The sequence below is a fragment of the Pan paniscus genome, chromosome 1 (genome assembly GCF_029289425.2).
Source record: "Pan paniscus chromosome 1, NHGRI_mPanPan1-v2.0_pri, whole genome shotgun sequence".
In the NCBI taxonomy this organism is placed as follows: domain Eukaryota; kingdom Metazoa; phylum Chordata; class Mammalia; order Primates; family Hominidae; genus Pan; species Pan paniscus.
Window position 1 is genome coordinate 199691768 of NC_073249.2, and position 14327 is coordinate 199706094.

Genomic DNA, 14327 nt, shown 5'->3' on the forward strand with positions numbered 1-14327 from the left:
ATTACAGGTGTAAGCCACTGCGTCTGGAATCTTTCTTTCTTTTAATACCGGGGTGTTCCTGAGTTTATTTGGGGCACACACCGGGCGAGGGCCCTGTACCTAGAAGAAGGTGTTGGGTCTCCGGGTGGTGAAGTGTGGCTTGTGCTGACAGCGCAGGACCCGGTGGGGTAGCGGGAACTTGATCTTGGAGTCGTGGAACTGCTTGACGGACGGCCGCGGGCACTTGCTGGCTGCGATCGCCTCCACCTTCGTGATCTGGATGGAATGGGTCCAGGTGCGGTGCCGGGCGCCCATGTCTCGGTAGCACTGGGTGACAGCGCCCGCGGTGTTCAGGTCCCAGTATTCTCAGTACATGTTGTGGATGCCGCTCCGGGAGTCATAGTGCAGCCAGATGCCGAAGTTCTTCACCCCCAGGGGGAACTTCTCAAACACCGGCCCACAGTAGACAATCTCCCCTGAAAACTTCTTCATCTTCTTTAACTGAGATACGAAGTACCAGAAGCCGGACTCGGAGACGACATGATTAGGCGCAAAGATTCCCATGCGGTAGAGGGGCGGTGTGTGGCATTTGGGGGTGGGCAGGCAGAGACCCACCACCTTGTACTCTCATAGTGTGCCCAAGGCCTTCGTGGCGTCCTCTCGGCGCTGGTTGCCACCCGCAAAAGGACTCTTTCTCTTTTTTTTTAAGTCAGGGTCACACTTTATTGCCCAGGCTGGAGGGCAGTTGGACGATCCTAGCTCACTGCAGCCTCAACCTCCCAGGTGCAAGTGAGCCTCAGCTCCCCTACTCCCAGGGGTCTCACTATGTTGCCCAGGCTGATCTCCAACTCCTGGGCTCAAGGGATCCTCCTACCTCGGCCTCCCAAATTCCTGGGATTACAGGTGTGAGTCACCCTGCCTGGCCAGGTCTCACTTTTCCATTAGTTTCCTGTGTTTCTAGGAAATTGACATCCAGGTCCCCAACCTCCATTGGTTTTCTTTCCTATGATCCATCTTCAGGAGAATTGGCACTGACATCCAGGTGCTGCTTCTTTCCCACCTCCCTCCTCACACTTTGCAAAGGAATTTTACCCTACAGCACTGGGGGTTGGGGGCTGGAGAGAGAATGGAAACCTCCAGGGGCACCAATCAAAGGTGAAGGGCTCTATCGACCAAATAACAAGGAGCTTTGCATACCTGGCAGTTGCCAGATCTTTGCTTTCAACAAATGCAAAGGAAGTTCTAATTCTGCTGTCATTAAAAATAACTTTGGGTGATAGGTCACTGTGTCATTTTTGGCTTGTAACCCAGAAGGAATTCAAATAATTAAGTGACATTACTATGGTCAGGCGCGGTGGCTCATGCCTATAATCCCAGTATTTTGGGAGGTCGAGCGGGTGGATCGCTTGAGGTCAGGAGTTCGAGACCAGCCTGGCCAACATGGTGAAAACTAGTCTCTACTAAAAATACGAAAAACATAGCCAGACATAGTGCCACACAACTGTAAACTAGCTACTCAGGAGGCTGAGGTGGGAGGATTGCTTGAACCCAGGAGGCAGAGGTTGCAGTGAGCTGAGATCATGACACTACACTCCAGCCTGGGTGACAGAGGAAGACTCCATCTCAAAAAAAAAAAAAGCCAGACATGGTGGCTCCCACCTGTAATCCCAGCACTTTGGGAGGCTGAGGTGAATGAATCACTTGAGGTCAGGAGTTCGAGACCAGCCTGGTCAACATGGTGAAACCCTGTCTCTACTAAAATACAAAATTAGCTGGGCATGGTGGCACCTGTAGTCCCAGCTACTCGGGAGGTTGAGGAATGAGAATTGCTTGAACCTAGGAGGTGGAGGTTGCAGTGAGCCAAGATTGTGTCACCACACTCCAGCCTGGGTGACAGACATTATTGTAACAAAATTCCCTCCATTCTTTTTTCTTTTTAAAGACAGGGTCTTGGCCAGGCTCGGTGGCTCACGCCTGTAATCCCAGCACTTTGGGAGGCCGAGGCGGGTGGATCACGAGGTCAGGAGTTCAAGACCAGCCTGGCCAACATGGTGAAACCCCCATCTCTACTAAAAATACAAAAATTAGCTGGGTGTGGTGGCAGGTGCCTGTAATCCCAGCTACTCAGGAGGCTGAGGCAGAGAACTGCTTGAACCCGGGAGGCAGAGGTTGCAGTGAGCCAAGATCACACCACTGCCCTCCAGTGTGGGTGACAGAGCAAGACTTTTTTTTTTTTTTTCTTAAAAAAAAAAAAAAAAGGCCGGGCACGGCGGCTCACGCCTGTAATCCCAGCACTTTGGGAGGCCAAGGTGGGCAGATCACAAGGTCAGGAGATCGAGACCATCCTGGCTAACACGGTGAAACCCTGTCTCTACTAAAAACACACAAAAAAATTAGCCGGGCATGGTGGTGGGCGCCTGTAGTCCCAGCTACTCCAGAGGCTGAGGCAGGAGAATGGCGTGAACCCGGGAGGCAGAGCTTGCAGTGAGCTGAGATCACGCCACTGCACTCCTGCCTGGGCGGCGACAGAGCGAGACTCCGTCTCAAAAAAAAAAAAAAAAAAAAAAAAAAGAGAGAGATAGGCTGGTTTTACCCAGGCTGGAGTTCAGTGGTGTGATCATAGCTGACTGCAACTTCAAAATTCTGGGCTCAAGTGATCCTCCTGCTTTGGCCTCCCCAAAGTGTTGGATTATAGGCATAAGTCTCTGTGTTTGGCCTCCAGTAATTCTTTTTTTTTTTTTTTTTTTGAGATGGAGTTTTGATCTTGTTGCCCAGGCTGGAGTACAGTGGTGCAATCTCGGCTCACTGCAATCTCTGCCTCCTGGATTCAAGCGATTCTCCTGCCTCAGCCTCCCAAGTAGCTGGGACTACAGGCATGTGCCACCTCGCCTGGCTAATTTTTGTATTTTTAGTAGAGACAGGGTTTCTCCATGTTGGTCAGGCTGGTCTCGAACTCCTGACCTCAGGTGATCCGCCTGCCTTAGCCTCCCAAAGTGCTGGGATTACAGGCATGGGCCACCATTCCCAGCCTATGTTATACATCATTATAATGGACATTTCTTGCTTTATGTTTTTTTGCTAATGACTTATTACTTGCTGTTTATTTTATGTTTATTTTACACTATGGAAATTATGTTAGACAAGAAGCAAATTCAAGCAATTTTCTTATTCGGGTTCAAAATGGGTCGTAAAACAGAGAAGACAACTTGCAACATCAACAGCGCATTTGGCCCAGGAACCACTAACAAACATACAGTGCAGTAATGGTTCAAGAAGTTTTGCAAAGGAGACGAGAGCCTTGAAGATGAGGAGTGTAGTGACCGGCCATCGGAAGATGACAACGACCAATTGACAGCAATCATCGAAACTGATCGTCTTGCAACTACACAAGAAGTTGCCAAGGAAATCAACGTCGACCATTCTACTGTCATCTGGCATTTGAAGCAAATTGGAAAGGTGAAAAAGCTAGATAAGTGGGTGCCTCATGAGATGAGCGAAAATTAAATAAAATTGTCGTTTTGAAGTATTGTTTTCTCTTATTCTACGCAACAACCATTTCTTGATCAGATTGTAACATGGGACAAAAAGTGGATTTTAGACAAGTGGGAACAACCAGCTCAGTGGTTGGACTGAGAAGAAGCTCCAAAGCACTTCCCAAAACCAAACTTGCACCAAAAAAGGTTCTGGTCACTGTTTGGTGGTCTGTTGCCGGTCTGATCCACTCCAGCTTTCTGAATCCTGGTGAAACCCTTACATCTGGGAAGTATGCTCAGCAAATCGATGAAATGTGCCAAAAACTGCAACGCCTGCAGCCGGCATTGGTCAACAGAAAGGGACCAATTCTTCTCCACAACATCCAACTGCAGATCACACAACTAACTCTTCAAAAGTTGAACGAATTAGGCTACAAAGTTTTGCCTCATCTGCCATAGTCACCTGACCGCTTGCCAACCCATCACCACTTCTTCAAGCACCTTGACAACTTTTTGCAGAGAAAATGCTTCCACAACCAGCAGGATGCAGAAAATGCTTTCCAAGAGTTCGTAGAATCCTGAAGCACAGAGTTTTACACTACAGGAATAAACAAACTTATTTCTCGTTGGCAAAAATGTGTTGATTGTAATGGTTCCTATTTTGATTAATAAAGATGTGTTTGAGCCTAATTATAATGATTTAAAATTCATGGTCTGAAACCGCAATAACTTTTGCACCAACATAATATTTTATTATTTATTATTATTTTTATTTTATATATAGATACAATTTTACTTCTTTTTTTTTTTTTGAGATGGAATTTTGCTCTCGTTGCCCAGGCTGGAGTGCGATGGCGTGATCTCGGCTCACTGCACAAGCTGAACAACCTCCATCTCCTGGGTTCAAGCTATTCTCCTGTCTCAGCCTCCCAAGTAGCTGGGACTAAAGGTGTGCGCCACCACACCTGGCTAATTTTGTATTTTTTAGTAGAGACAGGGTTTCTCCATGTTGGTCAGGCTGGTCTCAAACTCCTGACCTCAGGTGATCCACCAACGTTGGCCTCCCAACATGCTGGGATTACAGGCATGAGCCACTGCACCTGGCCATAATTTTACTTTTTAAAGGTAGCATCTGGCTCTGTCACCCAGGCTGGAGTGCAGTGGTATGACGTCAGCTCACTGCAACCTCTGCCTCCCAGGCTCAAGCAATCCTCCCATCTCGGCCTCCCAAGTAGCTGGGACTAAAGGCATGTACCACCATGCCCGGCTAACTTTTGTATTTTTTTGTAGAGATAGGGTCTCTATGTTGCCCAGGCTGGTCTCGAACTCCTGAGCTCAAGCAATCCTCCTCGGCCTCCCAAGGTCCTGGGATTATAGGCATGAGCCACTGCACCTGGCCTGTTATTTTTATTTTTTAGAGACGGGGTCTTGCTGTCACCCAGGCTGGAGTGCAGTGATGCAGTCACAGCTCACTATAGTCTCAAACTCCTGGCCTCAAGGTCAAGCGATCCTCCCACCTTGGCCTCCCAAAGTGAGCCACCACCACCTGACCCCCAAATTTGTAAATTGTAATTTAACACTATATAAATTTCTGTGAAAATATAAATTAGGTGATCAATAACAAGCTTTCTTTTTTGTGGCTCTGTTGCCCAGGCTGGAGCACAGTGGCACACGATCTCGACTCATTGCAACCTCTGCCTCCTAGGTCAAATGATTCTCCTGCCTCAGCCTCCCAAGTACCTAGGATTACAGGTGTGCACCATGGTGCCTGGCTAGTTTTTGTATTTTCAGTAGAGACAGGGTTTTGCCATATTGGCCAGGCTGGTCTTGAACTCCTGACCTCAGGGAATCCACTCACTTTGGCTTCCCAAAGTGCTGGGATTACAGGCATGAGCCACTGTGCCCAGCCAAATAACAAGCTTTCAAGCATAAAATATATTACTCTAGAATACCATTCTGTAAGAGGAAGCAAAATATAACCATACATTCAAGAAGAAAAGTAATGATGTAGCTTTTCTGTTTTTTAAAGTACAGCTTGTTCAGTATTTTCTTTTCTTTGTTTTCCCCCCAGACAGAGTCTTGCTCTGTCGCCGAGGCTGGAGTTCAGTGGCAAAATCTTGGCTCACCGCAACCTCCGCCTCCCGGGTTCAAGTGATTCTCCTGCCTCAGCCTCCTGAGTAGCTGGGACTACAGGCACCTGCCACCAGGCATGGCTAATTTTTGTATTTTTAGAAGAGACAGGATTTCACCATATTGGCCAGGCTGGTCTCGAACTCCTGACCTCAGGTGATCCGCCTGCCTCGGCTTCCCAAACTGCTGGGATTAGAGGCATGAGCCACCGCACCTGGCCCGGTAATTTCTTTAAATGGGTAACAGTGGGGCCGGGCGCGGTGGCTCACGCCTGTAATCCCAGCACTTTGGGAGGCCGAGGCGGGCGGATCACGAGGTCAGGAGATCGAGACCATCCTGGCTAACACGGTGAAACCCCGTCTCTACTAAAAATACAAAAAATTAGCCGGGCGTGATGGCGGGCGCCTGTAGTCCCAGCTACTCGGGAGGCTGAGGCAGGAGAATGGCGTGAACCCGGGAGGCGGAGCTTGCAGTGAGCCGAGATCGCGCCACTGCACTCCAGCCTGGGCGACAGAGCGAGACTCCGTCTCAAAAAAAAAAAAAATAAATAAATAAAATAAATGGGGTACAGTGGATATCAAATCACCATGGTACTTACATTGAGTCGAGTGATAGAACAGTTTTATTTAAAATATTAATATTGGCTGGGCACAATGGCTCACGCCTGTAATCCCAACACTTTGGGAGGCCGAGGCGGGTGGATCACCTGAGGTCAGGAATTCGAGACCAGCCTGGCCAACATTGGGAAACCCCGTCTCTACCAAAAATACAAAAATTAGCCGGACGTGGTGGCAGGCGCCTGTAATCCCAGCTACTTGGGAGGCTGAGGGAGGAGAATCGCTTGAACCCAGGAGGCATAGGTTGCAGTGAGCCAAGATCGTGCCACTGCACTCCAGCCTAGGCAACAGAGCGAGACTCCATCTTGAAAAATAAATAAATAAATAAAATAAAAATAAATAAAGATAAATAAAATATTAATATTTCCAATATGCTAGGAGGTATAGCCTTGGCAATGATTTGTGTTTAAGGTGAAGAGTTTAGTTGTATCCCTGCAGATCCAGGCTCTGTCCTCCACCCTGCCTCTCCCCTGGTTGGCTGACTTGGATGGAGGATATCAGTGGCTCCTGTGCCCGCTGGTCTTGGGTTCTACTTTGGTTTGGCCACTAGGGAGTCCTGGCAGGAAGTCCGAGAGAGGGAAAGCAGTGAGGCCAGGATGTATCCCTCTGGTTCCTGTCCTGTGAGGCCCAGTAAAGCTGGTCCTGTCCCTGGACAGAAAGTTAGTAGTGCTCCTTTTAAGACAGAGGATTTGCCTCTTCAGGCCTGGGGTGGTAACAGCCTGGCTGCTACCAGTCCCAGCTTCCTGCCCTATCCCCTGTGATTTCCCTATACCCTGATCACACATCCAAATTAGTCGTTTTGTGTATATAACCTCCTTGAATTGTCTTGATTGTGCCATTTGTTTCCTGTTAGAATCCTCACAAAGAGGGGGTGCAAAGTTTTAAAAAATTATTTTAAGCCAGGCGTAGTGGCTCATGCCTGTAATCCCAGCACTTTGGGAGGCCGAGGTGGGTGGATCACTTGAGCTCGGGAGTTTGAGACCAGCCTGGGCAACATGGTGAAACCTTGTCTCTACAAAAAATGCAAAAATTAGCCAGGCATGGTAGCATGCACCTATAGTCTCAGCTGCTTAGGAGACTGAGGTGGAAGGATCACTTGAGCCTGGGAAGTCGAGACTATAGGGAGCTGAGATCGCACCACTGCACTTCGGTCTGGGTGACAGAGTGAGACCCTGTCTCAAAAAATAAATGAAATAATAAAATAAATATAAAAAATTATTTTAGGGGGCACAAGAGAAAAACATCCAAGGACCGCCGATCCAGACGGTAGCCTCATTCATTCGTTCCCTCATTCATTCCTTCAGTAAACACTGACTGCATCAAGCTCAGTGCTTGGTTAAAGACAAACCGAATAGGGCCCCTCTTCTCAAGTAATAACAAAGTAGTGGGAGCAACAGGCACACAATTAAACAAACAACAATTAATAGAGTGCAATATGTGCTTTACTAAAGATTCGGGGCCAGGTGCGGTGGTTCATACCTGCAATCCCAGCACTTTGAGAGGCGGAGGTGGGTGAATCAACTGAGGTCAGGAGCTCAAGGCCAGCCTGGCCAACATGGTAAAATCCCATCTCTACTAAAAATACAAAAATTAGCTGGGCTTGGTGGTGAGTGCCTGTAATCCCAGCTACTCGGGAGGCTGAGGCAGGAGAATCGCTTGAATCTGGGAGGTGGAGGTTGCAGTGAGCCAAGATTAAGCCACTGCACTCCAACCTAGGCAACAGAGCGAGACTCCATCTCAAAAAAAAAAAAAAAAAGAAAGAGAGATGTACAAGGATGTTTGATACAACATTGTTCATAATAACATAAAATTGGAACAACCTGAATGGCCATTAACAGGGGAACAGAGGCCGGGCTTGGTGGCTCACACCTGTAATTCCACTACTTTGAGAGGCCGAGGTGGGTGGATCACCTGAGGTCAGGAGTTTGAGACCAGCCTGGCCAACATGGCAAAACCCCATCTCTACTAAAAATACAAAAATTAGCCAGATGTGGTGGCACACACCTGCAATCCCAGCTACTTGGGAGGCTGAGACACAAGAATTGCTTGAACCTGGGAGGCAGAGGTTGCACTGAGCTGAGATTGTGCCACTGCACTCCAGCCTGGGTGCCAGAGGGAGACCCTCTCTCAAAAAAAAAAAAAAAAAAAAAGAACAGATATAAAAATTGAGGTATATTAATATATGGAATATTTAAAACAGTTAAAAGGACACGATGAGATTTATATGTATCAGCATGGCTTGATGTTATAAATATAATGTGTGAAAAAGTAAAGATGAAGAAGAATGTGTATGATATAATGCTATTGATATACATTTTAAGGGCACACAAAAATACCATTGTTTATGTATGCACATGTCTTAATTAATTCATCTCACTAATTTTTTCCTGAATGTCTTATTATGTTCTAAGTGCTATTCTCAGGTCTGGGGATACAGCAGAGAATAGCAATAGCTAACAGTTATATAGGACTTACCAGGAGCCAGCCAGTCATTCTTTTTTTTTTTTTTTTTTTTTTTTAGACAGAGTCTCATTTTGTTGCCTAGGCTGGAGTGCAGTAGCATGATCTTGACTCACTGCAAACTCTACCTCCCAGGCTCAAGCAATCCTTCTGCCCCAGCCTCCTGAGTAGCTGGGACCACAGGTGTACACCACCACACTTGGCTAATTTTTTCTGTTTTTAGTAGAGATGGGGTTTCACCATGTTGCCCAGGCTGGTCTTGAACTCCTGAGTCCAAGCGATCTGCCTGCTTTGGCCTCCCAAAATGCTAGGATTATAGACAGGAGCCACTGCGCCCAGCCATTCATAAATAATAATAATTGCAGCAAGAACTTATGTAGGTACAATTCCAAATGGTTTACAGTTTACATTCATTAACCCATTTAATCCTTACAATATAGGTTCTACTATTATCCTCTTTTTTTTTTTTTTTTTTTTTTTTTAGAGACAGTCTTGCTCTGTTTCCCAGGCTGGAGTACAGTGGCACGATCTTGGCTGACTGCAACCTCTGCCTCCCAAGTTCAAGCAATTCTCCTGCCTCAGCCTCCCAAGTAGCTGGGACTACAGGTGCACACCACCACACCCAGCTATTTTTTTTTTTTTTTCGTATTTTGGTAGATACGGGGTTTCACCATGTTGTCCAGGCTGGTCTCGAACTTCTGAGCTCAAGCAATCCTCCCGCCTCAGCCTCCCAAAGTGCTAGGATTACAGACATGAGCCACCACGCCCAACCCCCCCACCCCATCTTTTAGATTAAGACACTGGGGTGCAGTGAAGTTAAATAACTTGCCAAAGGTCACATGACTAGACAGTGGTAGAGGCTGGAGACAGTGGCTCATGCCTGTAATCTCAGCACTTTGGGAGGTCGAGGAAGGAAGACTGCTTGAGCTCAGGAGTTTTAGGCCAGCCTGGGCAACATAACAAGGTCTCATCTCTATAAAAAATAAAACATTAAGGCTGGGCGCGGTGGCTCACGCCTGTAATCCCAGCACTTTGAAAGGCCAAGGCAGGTGGATCACCTAAGGTCAGGAGTTTAAGACCAGCCTGGCCAACATGGTGAAACCCCGTTTCCACTAAAAATACAAAATTATCCAGGCCTGTAGTACCAGCAATTCGGGTGGCTGAGGCAGGAGGATTGCTTGAACCCAGGAGGTCAAGGATGCACTGAGCCATGATTGTGCCACTGCCCAGCCTGGGCAATAGAGTGAGACCTCTCAAAAAAAAAAAAAGAAAGAAAGAAAGAAAAGAAAAGAAATGATAGTGGTAGAGACAGCATTCGAATCCATACAGTTTGGATCCAAGTTAGCCCTATTAATCATTATGCTCTACTGCCTCAAATTTCTGCCATTGAGGAGCTTACAGTCTAGTGGGTCAACACAGGCAATAGAAATATACAGTACAGTCGGGCACGGTGGCTCACGCCTGTAATCCCACCACTTTGGGAGGCCGAGGTGGGTGAATCACCTGAGGTTGGGAGTTCGAGACCAGGCTTGGCCAACATGGTGAAACTCCTGTCTCTACTAAAAATATAAAAATTAGCCGGGCATGGTGGCGCACGCCTATAATCCTGGCTACTCGGGAGGCTGAGGCAGGAGAATCGCTTGAATCTGGGAGGTGGAGGTTGCAGTGAGCCAAGATTAAGCCACTGCACTCCAACCTAGGCAACAGAGCGAGACTCCATCTCAAAAAAAAAAAAAAAATAGACTGGTCAGGGAATGCCTCACTGAGAGACATTTGTGCAAAGATAGCAAGGAAGTGAAGGAGGAAACCATGTAGCTATCTGGGGGAAGCAGTAAGCTCAAAGGCTCTGAAAGGGGTAAACCTGGAGTATTTAAGGAATAAATAGCAAGGAAGCCAGGGTGGTTAACGCGGAGAGAAAAGGGAAGAGGAAGGAATAAAGGAGAGGAGGCCAGAGAGAGAGGTGGGAGTAGACTGGGTGGGGCTTCGTAGGTCATAATAAGGACCCCGACGTGGGGGTCTGGCAGGGGATGACACCATCTGACTTAGGCTTTTAAAGGGATCCTTCTGGCTGCTTTGTTGAAACAATAATCTGGGTGGGGAAAATGGCACTGCTTGGACCAGAGTGGGCAATGGAGGTGGTCAGAAATGGATGGATTCTGGAAATATTTTGAAGATTGAATTGACACTATTTGTGGAGGATTGATATAACAGAAAGGAGCCAAGGATGACTCAAGTTTTTGGCCAGAGTAAGTGGGAAGATGGAGAGGCTATCTCTTGGATGGGGAAGACAGTGGGAGAAGCAGGTTTGGGGAGAGGGTGGAAAGGTCTGGAGTTCAGTTTTGGACATGCTGATTTTGAGATGCCTGTTGCACGACCAGGTAAAAATGTTGAATGTTCAGTTGGATGCAGGAGTCTGGAGTTTACAGTAGGGAACTGGGCTAGAGATAGAAATCTATGAGTTGTCCTCATATAGATGGGGCTTGAAATCATGAGAATAGATGAGGTCATCAGAGAAAAGAATGTAGATAGAGCAGTGAAAAGGCAAGAACCAAGCCCTGGGGCCCTCAGTATTTAGAGGTTGCGGCAGAGGGGGAAAAAGGAGAGAAGGAGGAGGAATCAACACGGGGAAATTGAGAAGGAACAGCCAATGAAGTGGGAGGAAAGCCAGAAGGTTGCGGGGTCTCATAAGCTATTTGAAGAAAGTGTTCTCAGAAGGAGCAAGTGATTATATATGTTGAAGTCTGCTGATGGGGAAAGAAAGATGAGGATCGAGAAATGACCATGTGATTGAACAACATGGAGGGTCACTGGCAACATTGACAAGGGCAGCTATTTATTTATGTATTTATTTATTCATTTATTTATTTATTGAGACAGAGTCTCGCTCTGTCACCCAGGCTGGAGTGCAGTGGCACGATCTTGGTTCACTGCAATCTCCGCCTCCTGGATTCAAGCGATTCTCATGCCTCAGCCTCCAGAGTAGCTGGGATTACAGGTGCCTGCCACCACATCCAGCTAATTTTTGTATTTTTAGTAGAGACGGGGTTTCACTATGTTGGCCAGGCTGGTCTCGAACTCCTGACTTCAGGTGATCTGCCCATCCTGGCTTTCCAAAGTGCTGGGATTACAGGCATGAGCCACTGCACCTGGCCTATTTTATTTATTTTTTATATATATATATATGTATATGTATATATATATATGTATATGTGTATATATATATATATATTTTTTTTTTTTTTTAGAGATAGGAGTCTCCCTATTTGCCTAGGCTGGCCTCAAACTCCTGGGCTCAAGCGATCCTCCCACCTCAGTGTCCCAAAGTGCTGGGATTACCGGCATGAGCCACTGCACCTGGCCAAGAGCAGATTAGGGACAGCATATGAGAGGGCAAGCCCACGGATCAGTTGGAGACAATGGGAGAGAAAAACAATGCAGGCAATGTAGACAACTCTCTTAAGCATTTGGCAGTGCTGGGAGTGGGTGGGGGATGAAGAGATGTGTGTTAAAGTGTTAAGATAACACATTATACTTATGATAGACGTTGCCTGGGGCAGCAGGAAGGGAGAAAAGTGTCACTGATAGTTTAAAAGACTTTAAAATTTGATAAAAATTGTACAGATATCTGTAAAACACATCAAAAACGTACACACACACATATAGGGGAGTTTTTTGTTTGTTTTTCGGTTTGTTTTTCTTTTTGTGATGGAGTCTCACTCTGACACCCAGGCTGGAGTGCAGTTGTGCGATCTCAGCTCACTGCAACCTCCATCTCCCAGGTTCAAGCAATTCTCATGTCTCAGCCTCCCGAGTAGCTGGGACTACAGGCAAGCACCACCACGCCTAGCTAATTTTTGTATTTTTAGTAGAGATGGAGTTTCAGCATGTTGGCCAAACTGGTCTTGAACTCCTGACCTCAGGTGATCTGTCTGCCTTGGCCTCCCAAAGTGCTGGGATTACAGGCGTGAGCCACAGCACCTGGCCAGTTTTTTTTAGGAGATAGAGTCCTGCTATGTTGCCCAAGCTGGAGTGCAGTGGCATGATCATAGCTCACTGTAACCTTGAACTTCTGGGCTCTAAGTGATCCTCCTGCCTCAGCTTCCCAAGTAGTAGAGACTACAGGTGCATACCGCCATGCCTGGTTAATTTTGAAATTATTTTGCCAGGCACAGTGGCTCATGCCTGTAATCTCAGCACTTTGGGATGCTGAGGCAGGAGGATTGCTTGAGTGCAGGAGCTTAAGATCAGCCTGGGCAACATAGCAAGACCTCATCTCTACTAAAAATAAAAATAAGAAAATTAGCTGGGCATGGTGGCATGCACCTGTAGTCTTAGTTACTCAGGAAGCTGGGGTGGGAGGATGGCTAGGGTCCAGGAGTTTGAGGCTACAGTGAGCTATAATCACACCACTACACTCTAGCCTGGGCGAGAGAGTGAGACCTTCTCAAAACACCACCACCACCACCAACAACAACAAATAAATAAATACATAAATTATTTTGTAGACACAGATTCTCCCTATGTTGCCTAGGCTGGTCTTGAACTCCTGGCCTCAAGTGATCCTCCCACCTCAGCCTTCTAAGGTGCTGGGATTACTGGAGTGAGCTACTGTGTCTGGCCAAAATATACATATGTTATTGAAAGTAAATATAACAAACTGTTACAGCTGATAATTCTGAATTTGGATGTTTGCTATATTACCTTTATACTTTTAAATTTTCTTACAAATAATTAGAGGAAAAAAAGGTTTGTGGGCCAAATCGTGTGCAGGACTTTGAGTGCCATGCTGGGATGGGGTATGTGCCTGTCTAAACAGGGGATGAACATGGCTCAGACAGCTCTTCCTGAAAGCTGTGTAGGCTGAGGGTGGTGGCTCACGCCTGTAATCCCAGCACTTTGGGAGGCCGAGATGGGGAGATCACCTGAGGTCAGAAGTTCAAGACCAGCCTGACCAACATGGTGAAACCCCATCTCTACTAAAAATACAAAAAAATTAGCTGAGCGTGGTGGCAGGTGCTTGTTGTAATCCCAGCTACGCGGGAGGCTGAGACAGGAGAAGCCCTTGAACCCAAGAGGCGGAAGTTGCAGTGAGCAGTGAGCCGAGATTGCGCCACTGCAGCTGGGAGACAAGAGCAAAACTCGGTCTCAAAAAAAAAAAAAAAAAAAAAAGTCTATCCCGGACCCGTTCCCTCAGATCTGCTAAATCCTAACTTTTCCAGTACACACACACACACACACACACACACACACACACACACACACACACGATTCTGACAGTGTAGAATGGGGGCAAGTTTAGTGGAAGATGGTGGGTGAAGTTGATGGAGGTGCCTGTGGGACATCCAGTCAGTGAACATTAGGGTGTCAAGGTTGCCGATAGGTGTTTATCAAATCCATTATTGATTTTCCTCCAGCAGAAAGCACAGGGAGTTGCACATAGTAGGAACTCACTAAATGTTTATTGTAAAATTATGAACTTAGCTTAAAGGCAATTCGCTGGATCCTAAATTCCAACTCCTTACCAACCTCCGAACTCTCTTCTAGTTACCCAGCGTGTACATGCTTTTTCATGGTAGCTATCAGCCTGGAGAACTGGGAAAAGCCCGGACTTCAGAGTTAGGCAGACCTGCATCCAAACCTGGCTCCTCTTCTTCCCAGCTCTATGGCC

General features: G+C 46.9%; 1 pseudogene; it reads right to left on the reverse strand.

Moving 5' to 3' along the window:
- On the reverse strand, positions 1-3798 carry LOC100987052 (large ribosomal subunit protein eL20-like; annotated as a pseudogene).
- Positions 3799-14327: the final 10529 nt, after the last annotated feature.